Source organism: Manis pentadactyla, chromosome X (genome assembly GCF_030020395.1).
Source record: "Manis pentadactyla isolate mManPen7 chromosome X, mManPen7.hap1, whole genome shotgun sequence".
NCBI classification, from domain to species: Eukaryota; Metazoa; Chordata; class Mammalia; order Pholidota; family Manidae; genus Manis; species Manis pentadactyla.
The window spans coordinates 4,839,833-4,851,831 of NC_080038.1; positions in this window are offsets into that span (position 1 = coordinate 4,839,833).

An 11,999-nucleotide genomic window follows, 5' to 3' on the forward strand; every position below is an offset into this window, starting at 1 on the left:
CAAGGGCAGAAAAGGAAGGTCAAGTATCTGTCATTCTCCAGGAGTCACATTCCTACAGGTACAGGCATCCATACACCTCAACCAGAAAAAATACAAAACAACCTGGAAGCTCTTCATTGGCAGCCAGGAATGTGCTCTCATGGGCCAACACGCCAAGCTCAGCTATGATTCCTGGTAAAGGGGGAACACGCTGTTGATAAGTTGGTGGCAACCACTGTTTTGATCCATTCACTGTTACTTGGAATCAAGAAGAGGAAGGTTCTAAAGGACAGTTTATGATACCTTGCGCTACTGGTCTCCAATGCGGACACAAAAGCTAGTGAACTTGAGGCACCATGTGAAAAATTTCAGAACAATGTCCTGAACCTGAAGTCAATAAATCCAGAAACACTGTTTGCAGGCAGCCAAAGCATCTCCTTCTGAAGCATAATGTCATGCAAAACCTAGCAGCCTAGAGGTCACTAGCCTTCACGGCCAATATGCTCTACGATCTTCTCAAATGCTCAACTTCTCATCAGCTCATTTTACTTGTAAGTAGAATAAAGGTCTCGGGCAAGATAAATTTTAAGGTTCTCTCCAGTTTTGAGATTCTAGGATCTCATAGCTCTTTACCTCATAGACTACACCTCCATCTGCATGGGACTGATGAGGTTAAGACGGGATCAAAATCCAACTCAACTCACTGAATACCGGGCCAATGTTGAGCGCATCTCTCTGAGAACAGACAGATGGAACTTTGGGTTTCTCACGTGGCTTCCCAGCACCAGAATTCCACTTGTCAGGGCCCCAGTGTAATGAGGGGACTCACTGACCGCTCCTTGGGTATTCGGCTGTGTGTTGATCCAAGCATACTATATGACCTGTTTCACATTCTCTGGAAATAGTCTTGCTTGATGAGATGTAGAAGCTCTGCAAAGACTGGAATGAGGAAATTGTAACAATTGATTGGTTTTACTACCTTGTTTTTCCACATCAGGGCCCAAGTCAGTCAGAAACAAGCATGGCACTCCCACGATTCTTGGCTGGGGTACCATGGCCTCTAGGAAATGCATTCCCAGGGCCAGCCAAGGCTCCGCTTCATTTCCTCCCATAAAAGCAAGGAGTGTAGGTGCGGTTATTTTTGGTTTCAGAATCCTATTTGGCTGGATGAGAACTCCACTTTCATCATTTTTATTCTTTCTGTAATGCAGTTTCTTAAAAGCAATGCTCTTTGCATGTCATTTTGGGAGCCACTCACACTGATCAAAGATAATGACATTCTTCGCGAGCAAAAGATACCATTTCCCAGCTCAGTATTTTTCTAGGACAATTTGTTGAAGCAGATTTTAGGGAAGGCTAGGAAGTGGGGGAAGCACTTCAACTAGCATGGCTGTGGCAACTGCTACAAAAGCTAACGGAACACTCACTCTGCTTCTGAGTGAGTACAGTTTTACATCTTAAAATATCACCGATTTCTGTGGTACAGAGATGCAATTAGCCAGGTCTGTAGAGGGGGAAGATTTTTTCTCTCGCTCAGGTGCTGGAAGGTCAGGCTAAAATGAAACCTTTGCATAGATAAAATGACTGGAGTTTCAAAAGCTATTCCAGGTGCACCTGGATGGGGTGACGTGCGGCATGTCTGAAGGCCCCTCCCCCAGGGATCAGCACTGGTAGCCCTTTGCCAGGACCCCTGAAGACAATCATTTGGGGAAGGAGAGAGACGGAGCTTCAGATCTCCTGAGTGGCTTCCCAGCGCCAGAATTGTGACATCTTCCATTTGTCACTGCTCACCATCTGTATGATACAAACTACTTAACTGCTGCAAGCTTCCGCTTTCTTATCTGGAAAGTGGGAGCAATACCCCACACTATATGGATTAAGCAATAAATCACAGTGGACTGCCTCGAATGCTACACAGACGAGAAAAACTCACCCACATTTCCCTCCATTGTGTCATAACTCAGCAAGCGCATATAAGAATTTAATTCCAGCTCAAAGCAAATCAGTAATTATTAAAGACAATTTTATTTTACTATCTTAAGTGGTTCTTTTCTATCATAAGCTCTGTTTCATAAAGTGGTGGCAATGAACTCCAAGAACACTGAACAAGGATTATAATTTATAGATGCTATCTCCGGGCTGCCTTTGGGGCCAAAAGACGCATTTAAAATGAATGGTCACAGTGGACGCAGCGACTCGAAAGAAGAGAGCATGGAAAGAGAAGACACGGTAAGTTCACAGCGCAGACACCTGGCAAGTACTCTCCTAGCAAGTGATCAAGGTCAATGTCACTAATGGTGCGACCCTGATACAGTGAGATGGGAGGGGCGCTGCACCTATGTGGTATAAAGGTAGGAAGAATAAATGTGGGCAGAACACCAGGCTTCAGTCTGATCCCTGGGACGGTGGTGGAGCCAGTCCTTCCCTTCTGACTGGAGACTGTGCAGGGCCACAGCACACACGAGATGGTACAGGGGCATTTACTGAGCCCATCTGCAAAAGCCAATGTTACTGACTTCTGTTCCTGGGAGGGGTGGGCGTCCTGATCGTTTCAGGGGGCTGAGCAGCATCCATGGCCTCCACCCACAAGGTGCCGGCAGCAATGTCAGATACTGGCAAAGGTCCCTAGGCATGGGGAGGCCGGGGCACATCCGCCTCCGTATCTCACAGCTTCCTGGGGAAGAACCACTCATGTAAGAAAACTGGCCAGACCTCCCAAAAAAGTCAGTGTCATGGAAAACAGACAATTACAAATAAAGGATGGGAGGTGGGACCCTTCTAGGTAGCATACAATCATCAGAGGAATTCTGGACACATGACCAAAAGTCGTTTCCTAAATGTAAACACTGACACACACAGCTCTTTAGAGCAGAGCAGCCCTTCTTCAAGGGACATACCCATCCCCTCAGGGCAGCCCTAAAACGCAGATTCCAAAGCTGTGGTGGGGTGGGTACCGAGTGTCTGCACTGCTAATGAGCTTCCAGGGGCTGCCCCTCACACCACACCTGGCCCACACGTACAGCAGGGGTCACTGCAAGAAGACAAGTCTATGAATAGAGAAAGACTGACTCTCAATTCCACTTCTTGACAAAGTGGTGTCCATACAATGGCCTTTTCTGAGCATACATATGTTAGGTTGCTGATCCATCTGCAATGGATAAAGCATAGAAGGAAATTATTTGTGAACACCGGTGCCTAATTACTCATCTGTTGTGACTTACACACCTCTGCTTCTTTTTCAGAGGATGGAGATAATGTTAGTTTCTCTATCTGGGGAAAGTAGGCACCTATCTTTAAATTCAGTATAAAATATAGTTAAATTGCACCAGTATTTGAAGTTACAATATTTGGAAAGTGTGATAAAATTATCAAAATAGCTTCCTGAAAGCACCAAATTGTCACGGTTTGGCGTTAAAATATGGCTTATTCATTAAAGAAAATCTAGAGGAAACACAAAAAACGAAGCCACGCTTCCATTAAACCTAATTGCCACTGACCTTTTTATATATTTCATTCTGGACCTTTTCCCCATGCATAGGTTTGTTTATGTTGCTTACCATGTAAGAAGTTGTATCCTTTCTCTCTGACTTAGTAGCAGGGTTACTGCTGTATATTATTAGAAGCTTCACAAACACCACATTCATGACTCACTAATATCCTATAATCGCATTTAATATGCCATGTTTCAAAGTGAGAGAACATTCAGATGGCGCTTCCTTCGAAAACTACCCAGGGACACCCTGATCTCTGTCTCCCTCCCCTTTGGTGTGCTGATCCCAGCTTAATCAAACGCTAAAATGATTACAACGCTTTCTGCCAGCTCACCCTGACTTCCCTGGAATGGGTGGTTCTAGCTGTGAAGCTGCTGACAGGCTGGGTGTAAAAATGCCCTGAAATGGGCACGCAGCTGCCTCTCCATCGCGGAGAGGGGGGTGAGGTGCGCGCCAGCTGAGACCAAAAGCCCTAGTGTGCGCGGTGGCTCTGCTGGGTGGGTGGGCTCACGCGCTGCCCCTCCTGACTCTCAAAGCTGGGGGGTCTCTTTCCCCTCAGCCAGCTAAAGCAGGAGCCGCTGCCTCGGGGCTCCAGCATGACCATTCCCAGCATTTCCCGAAGCGAGCGATTTCCTGGCCAGGCACCCCCGCTCCATACAGCCCCTTTATTTTTTTCTCACTTTCCACCTCACTCTCCATCAGTACCTGCTCTCTTTGAACCCCGCTCAGATGGTCACCCGAACAGTGTGACTTTGAAACTAGCTTCTGAAAGACAAAACCGTGTCATTACCAAGCAGCGTCAAGTGTTTTGAGGCGGCAGTGAAACCAGCAGAGAGCCAGGCCCTGGCGTGCAGGCCATGCTGCTCACCCGGGACCACGGCTGGCACAGAACTAGAAAGGAAGAGATGCATCCCACCCTCCACAGATTTTCAGGACTAAGACCCATCCCCCAGAGGCAGAATCAGGGAGAGCCTAGGTGAACAGGGACCTGGTCATATCTTGGAGGCCCTTGGGCACTGCCTGTCCCGTTCCTTGTCTGGGAGACTGCAGACTTCAGAAAGCTACATGCCAAGCTTGGGTGCTGAAGAAAAAAAACAGGACTTGGGCACCCCAAGGAGAAAATGAGGAACGTTCAGGTAACAAACTCCCTTGAGGGGCGCTCCCTTGTCTGTCCAGCTGGAATTACCTGGGACTGGACCACCCCAGTGGTCAGCTGCAAAATGTTCCTGGGAGTCAGACACAAATGAACACAGGCAGTTCCTTCCTATCACGGTGCTGCTTCTCTTTGCTTAATAAACGGGTTTCTGATGACAACGAACTGCCTTCTTTCCACCTAAAGACGGCGATCGCAGGTCACCTGGATGCAGTGGCCAAAGACACTACTAAGGCTGTTTCTCCGTGGCCCCGGGGGGAGGGAGCACCTGCCGCAGGGTCACCTGGGAGCTCGTTGTGGTGCACATGCGTTCCTGGATGCCATCCCAGGCCAGCTGAATGAGCATCTTGGGCGGGAGCCAGAGAATACGCATATCTAACGACTCCCTTGGGGATTCATAGGGAGGACTTACAGGTTTCAGTGCCTAGAGACGAGATCGAGATAGACAATTTATAGGGCCCAGGTGTCACAAAATGTACCTGGGAGTCCCCGAGCAGGCAGAAATTGCTCGTGGTGTTTAGAGAAAGCCTCAGGTTATAGGATCTTCAGGAGCATCCCTACAGCAACTGCAGAGTGTACCTTCTCTGAGATACACAATAAACCCTTTCACACTGGCTGACTACTTTGTAAGAAGAGAATGAGAGGGAGGAAGAGGGGTAAAAGAAGAGGAGAAACGCACTCACCCCAGCCCTCTGCAGAGAACACACTAGGGAATTTTTCCCACTGCCACCTTCATAGCACAGCCCTGCTGGGCAATGTCCTAGGCGGATACGCCCCCGTTCTTCTCGGTCTTGGGCAGCACAGCCTGGCGGGTCGGCCTGCTCGTGAGCGGGTTGTGTGTTGGGAGAGGGGCGGAATGGAGCAGTTAGGAGCAGTCAGCTGCAGCGATCCCAACAGGCAGTCCCCAGAACACACTTCGGAGAACCCGGCCCCCAGCTCCTGTGTGGGAAGAAGCCGGGATGCAGAAACACCACCCTGAAAACATATGGCTTTGGCTTTTCCTCTCGAAAGAAGCTTCTCACAGGAATTACACCAGGAATGAGTCTTTGGAAGGGAATACTTCCAACTGTGGGGTTGTTCCCTTTGCAGACCTTTCTGTGGAAGATGAGTGGATGATTTCGTCACAGAAAAATTTTAAAGCATTTTTAAATTAAAAAGGAGCTTCTGTTCATTTTCTCACATGTCAAAATGTTAAGGGGCAGTGACCTCTACAGCTGTGACTGGGATTCAACAGGTCACAGAAAGTCACGATGGGAGGTCACTGCAAGTGGGGTGGTCCCTTCCCCTGCGATTCCCAAGGATGGGGTCAAGTGCCTTTGAGCGGTGCTATGGGGAAGACAATGAGAGGGTGTTTAATCGCATGACTCAGTTTCCCCTAGGGCTCCTTGGCGCTGGCCCCTGACCCACTCGTGCTGACCTGGATAGAGGGAGACCTGATGATTCCACAACCCCGACAGGCCTTTCCATCTACTCCTGCATGGACACCTGTGCCTCGTGGCCTCCTCTGTATATGCCGGTCCCTTCCTGCCCCTTACAAGGACACTCTCACAGAGGGGAGGGACCTTCATCCTGTATGACCTCATCTTGCTCCCTTCCTAAGACCCTAACTACATCTGCAAAGACCCTTTGCCAAATGAGGTCCCATTCTGAGAGACACATGCATTTGGGGTGTCACTATTCAGTCACTACAGAGAAGGGATATGGGTTCATGTGGTGACGGGAATACCTCTCCAGGTCAGGTGTGATCAGCATTACTTACTTAAACGTGGGGGAGAATTCACCAGAGCAGTTATCTGGACCCAGACTCATTTTTGAAGAAAGGTTCTCAGTAGATTTAATTTCTTTAAAACACATAGTATAATTCAAATTCCCTATTTCTTTTTGCATTTTCTTCAAAATAAATCCTTTTCACTTAAATATTTAAATATATGGGCGAAAGATGGTTGTTATTTCCACTTACATCTCTTCAATGCCTGACAGGGGTCTGGTGACAGCATCTGTGATGTTCCTGACACTGGTCTCAGGTGTCTATTTCTTTTCATGATTAGTCATCCCAAGGATTTGTAAATTTTGTTACTGCTTCAAAGAGCAAACTTTGTGTTTCAACTTGGCCTTTCTTGGCTTTTCTCTGCTCCACCTTTGCTTCCTGCTTTGTTAATCTCTAGTCTCATCTTTATTCTTCTTCTCCACCTTGAGTCCATCTGCTCTTCTCAACTTCTGGAGATGTTTAGACCCTTGACTTCTGCTATTTCATCTTTTTCGCATGTCCGCAAAACAGTAAACATTTTCTTCTGTTCATAGTTCTTCTGAATCTCATAAACTGATAGGCCAAGTTTTCATCCCCTGAGCTCCAAATGTGTTCTAATTTCCATTGTTAACTTTTTTTTCACTTACTGCTTAGAAGCATACTGCTTAATTTCTAAATGTTTGAGAATTTCCTAGTTATCTTTCTGTTACTGATTCCTAACATACTTCCATTGTCGTCAAAGAATATACTCTGAGATTTTAATCTCTTAAAATCTGTTGACAATGACTTTATGAGTCACTTTGTGGTTGATTTGAGCTATTTTCTAAGAGCGCTTTGAAACTAATGGTATATTCCGCAGTTTGGGCTACAGCATTATATACACGTCAATTAAGAAAGTGTGCTAAACGTGTGTAATTGTTCTCTAGCTTGTTCTCTCAGGTCTGAAGAGGTGTGTTAAAATTTCACACACACACACACAAAGGCAAACTTCCCTGGCAGAGAATTGTGCTGTCTCTTCCATGCCAAGGTCAGGTGTCCTGTCCCTAACGAGAAAGGGCATCCACATGCTGACTTGGTTTCTGGAACTTTCCCCATCCTCCTGGATAAGTCAGGAGAAGGAGCCTGAAAATGCTGACTCTGGAGGGTGGCTGGATTTGCATCTGAGCTGAGTCACAGTAAAGGAAGGAATGCCAGTGTCCCAGGCAGCAACCAGCCCAGGGACGTGGGCCACCGCAAGGCTGCCCAGGAGCCAGCCAGAAGCCCAGGCCTCACGGTTCTCCCCCTGCGGGCTTCCAGCACCTCCCAGCTCCTGGACCCTGCTCGCCCCCGCCCCCAGCAGGCTAACACTTCCCGGTCCCCCGATGACTCACCCTGCCTCAGATGCAGGAGGCACCATCCAAGTGAGCCTTTTCTTTCTGGGAGCTTCCTTAAGCCAAAGGGGAAGGCTGGGACTTTGTTATGGCATTTTATATATTTATTTATAAAAATGTATATATGTGTATAGAAACTAGCTGTAAAGTTATATAAATTTATAGATGTTAAACTATGAACATATATATTTATAAACTAGGTATAAACATGGTTATTTTAAGTCATTCTTTATAAAATCAATTATATAATAAAATATTGCTATGAACCACACTGTATATCATGGATTTCATATACATATTATCTATATGTAAATATCTCATGTATATTATGTACATATGTTGTATGTAAATATTATAAATGTATATGTATAATCATTAATATAACCTCACAGTAAATATAAAAATTACAAGTTAATGTAAATAAAGAATATAAATGCATGTTTGTATTTATTCATATTTTGATAAATTATTCATATAAATTCATGTCATAAACATATATATTAATTTACATATATTGGTTTTTACATGTTTTTATGACCCTTTGCATAACGATGAATCCACTCTATGCTGCGCTGTCAGGCTTTTTCTTCTGATTTTAGAAGAAACTAAAACGTTTCCATGGGCTCTGGGCACCGGGCTTCCTACCCAAGGAAGTCTGTGCTGCCTCCCAAGACGGTTCTGCAAGTACAATGCTGTTGCAGCAGGGGAGTGAAGTGGGGCTTCTGCCCTTGGAGAGGAGAGGAGACGGACATCATAAACCAGCAGGACAGCGTCTGCGGCCCCACGGGGACTCGGTGAATGTTTAATGCTGATTCTTGCTGTTATTTGTCTCCATGTGCTTTAATATGGCTCTCTTTGAGATGTATTGGATCCCCAAATCCAGGGAATTTAATTGGATTTCGCTGAGAGTTCAGATACACACATCACCAGCAGACAAGCCGCAGGGTGGGGGGAAGCCCTGAGGAATTCTGTCCTTCTCTGCAAGAGGAAAGTGAGTTTCATAACAGCTGGACTTTCCCCCGTCAGAAGCAACCCCACTCAGTAAGAGATGGTGACACTCGGAGCACCGAATTCAGGTTTCTCTGCACACTTTAGGGGTGGAGCAAATCTGGAAGAATTTGTTCTTATATTTCTATAGCGATGTAAAAAAGTCCAATGAAAAACGTGAAATGGTATGGGAAAAAAGGCTCAGTGGGTGACTATGTGCATTGCAAATGATTTATCAGTTGCTGAAAAGTGATTGATCTATCAGAGGGGACTCAGCCTTTACCAGAGCATTTTCTTGCAGGAAAGGTCAGGAAATCCAGGAGAAAGGGTGTCACTGTAACAAATGTGAGGTCCTTCTGCCACAAATGATTTCTGCTTCATGCAGATTTGGAAATCTAACTCCACATGATCAAAGAAAGGAAAAAAGACCATATTTTGGTTGCATGACTGAATTGTTATTTTCCCCAAACAGAAAATACTCAAATATGTCAGGAATGCATGTGAAAAAGGAAGGAAGAAGGCTAGGCTGAGGTGGCAGGTCCCTAATGTCCCTAATTTTCAGATGGGAGGAACAGGTTTTCATTTACCTGAATAAAAACATCAATAATAACAAAAACCCACAGTGAGCCTACACTATTCCTATTGTTACCTGCCTTTCATTCCAGTGGGCAGAAAATGGAATTTTCCATTAAAGGCTGAAGTCTGACACATCATTTCTCCTAAACACCTCACACGGCCACTGGCGGGCAAATTCAGAGCCACGCTTATAATCTAACCCAGACTTTCTTTGCACAGCTTTAGGTACAATTTTGTCAGCCCTCATTCTGGCTTATCCTGAGACATAAAGAGTGATTCTCTGCTTCTTTTCCCTCTTTCAGTAGATGTAGATAGAGGCAGAGAGAAAATGTAATTATTGTCAAATACTTTGAAATTACAATAAAAATCCCAGATGATACTGTATTAGTCTTCTACTGCTTCTGCAACAAATTACCACAAACAAGTGACTTGAAGCAGCTCAAATGATCTTACGTTCTAGGGGTCAGACGTGCTACGATCACAGTGCCTCTGTGGCGGGCCCACTGGAGCTCTGAGAATCCCTTCCCTTCTTGCCATCTCCAGCTCCTGAAGGCCAACTACCCGCCTGGGCCCACAGCTCCTTGCTTTCGGCAAGCTGGGCAGTTAGCATCCTCCACTCCCTGTGACCTCTGCTTCCATGCCACATCTCCTTCTCTGACTCCTCCTTACAAAGACCCCTGTACTTACAGTAGGACCACCTACATTCTCCAGGATGATCTTCCTCATCTCAGAATCCTTAACTTAATCACAGCGTCAAAGTTCCAGGTCCTGAGGACCAGGACCTGGATGTCGTTGGAGGACAGAGGACGGGGGACTTTATTCTGGTCACCACAAATAACAAAGAAGGTGTCCGCATATATCAAATCAGAAGAGTTTGAGTTTCTGCGGTTGCTGTCAGCAAGAGGGGGGCACCAGCTCTGGGGCACGGTTGCCCCCAGCATGCTGCAATCGGTCCAGTGCAAGATTTTAGGGACAGTGACACATTCCACGCCTACACTTACTGAAGAACTACCGTTAGGTAGACTTACTAATTAGTACTACTACCTGCTAATCTCAGGGGTTTACCACCATGACAGTTTACCTCACTCATGGAATGTCCCAGGATGGCCCTCCCTCCTCCAGGTGACTTGGGCTTCCTACAATCTGTGGCTTGGCCATCTCAGCACGTGGCTTCTGTAGTTGCCATGCTTGTCTAGATCCAAATACGTGGGGCCGGTTCCGTGACACAGGTGACTTCCACTCACATTCCAATGACTGGAAATCAGTCACATGATCTCTGCCAACTGTAAGGGAGGCTGGGCAATGGAGTTCCCAGGAAGGAGAGGACACTGATATGGTCAGTGCACCAATGGGAGACTGGCAAGACGCCTTCTAAGCAGAGGGAAATAACAAGAAATAATGTACTACATACGTGGATCTTCGTCATGCAATTGAAAAGAAATATTTCGCTCCCTTTGGTCCATGACAATGGTGAATGACGGTCCCTCATGGTGAGCATTTGGGCAATCTTGGGTCTACACAAGGCTCATTTCTCAAGTGATTCAAATTGAGGAGCGATCAATAGGAATTTATAGAAAACATAATATCGCAGCAGGGTCAAATCAACATAGAGCTCACTTTGAAATTTTCCAAATGCAAATTCAAACTTTGCAAGCAAATAGTGCCTGAAAGACTGGATATTTCTATGAAGAGAAAAAAAAGAGAATCTTCACCCTTACTTTGTACCAAACCTACAGGTTAATACAAAATCATCTAAGAAAGAGCTAAAATTATTACATGTCTAGAAGAGAACAGAGGAAACTGGATTGGCAGAGGATTTCTAATGCAGGACCAAAAAGGCACAATTTTTAAAATGTTATAAAATCAGGACCAAGATTAAAATGTTTTGCTTTCTGATAAACGCAGTTAAGAAATGAAAAGGAAATCACAGACTGGGAAAATTTTTGCAAAACATACCTGACCGAAGGCTAATATCCAGAACATACAGGTTACCTCTCACTCAGTAATGAGAAGACAACGCAAATTTTTTAAATGGGCAACAGATTGGAATAGATACCTCAAAAGAGACAATATAAATAACCAATATGCATATGAGAAGATGCTGAAAGTCATTCATCATCAGTGAAAGACACATTAAAAATTCCTCCACACCTACGTTAAAAAGTTAAATTTCAACGTTAAAAAGACTGGGAATAGCTGGTGAAGATGCAGACCGAGTGCAACCCTCCCCCATTACCGGCAGGAATGCAAAAAGTTAAACACACATTCACTACTCCACTCCCAGGTGTCTACTTACAAGAGGTAGAAACCGATTAATGCAAAGACGGGAATGTGAATGACGACAGTGGCCTCAGTCCCAATCAGCAAAAACTGGAAATGAACCAAATATTACTCAAAGGCAGATAAACAAATTGTGACCCTTCCATACACCTGGATGCTCTTCAGGGATTAGAGGGGACAAACGCTGGCACATGAAACAATACGGACGAACCTCGGAGCATCACGCTAAATGAAAGGCAGCAACATGGAATGTCCTATTATATCCTTCCATGTATGTGACATTTTAGAAAAGGCAAAGTTATGCACAGAGGACTCCACACTTCCTTAATGCTCTGTTATTGCCATCTTTAAATTTTTTATAATTTTTGAAAACAGGGCTGCACACTTTCTGTTTGCACTGAACCCCTTGGTGCATA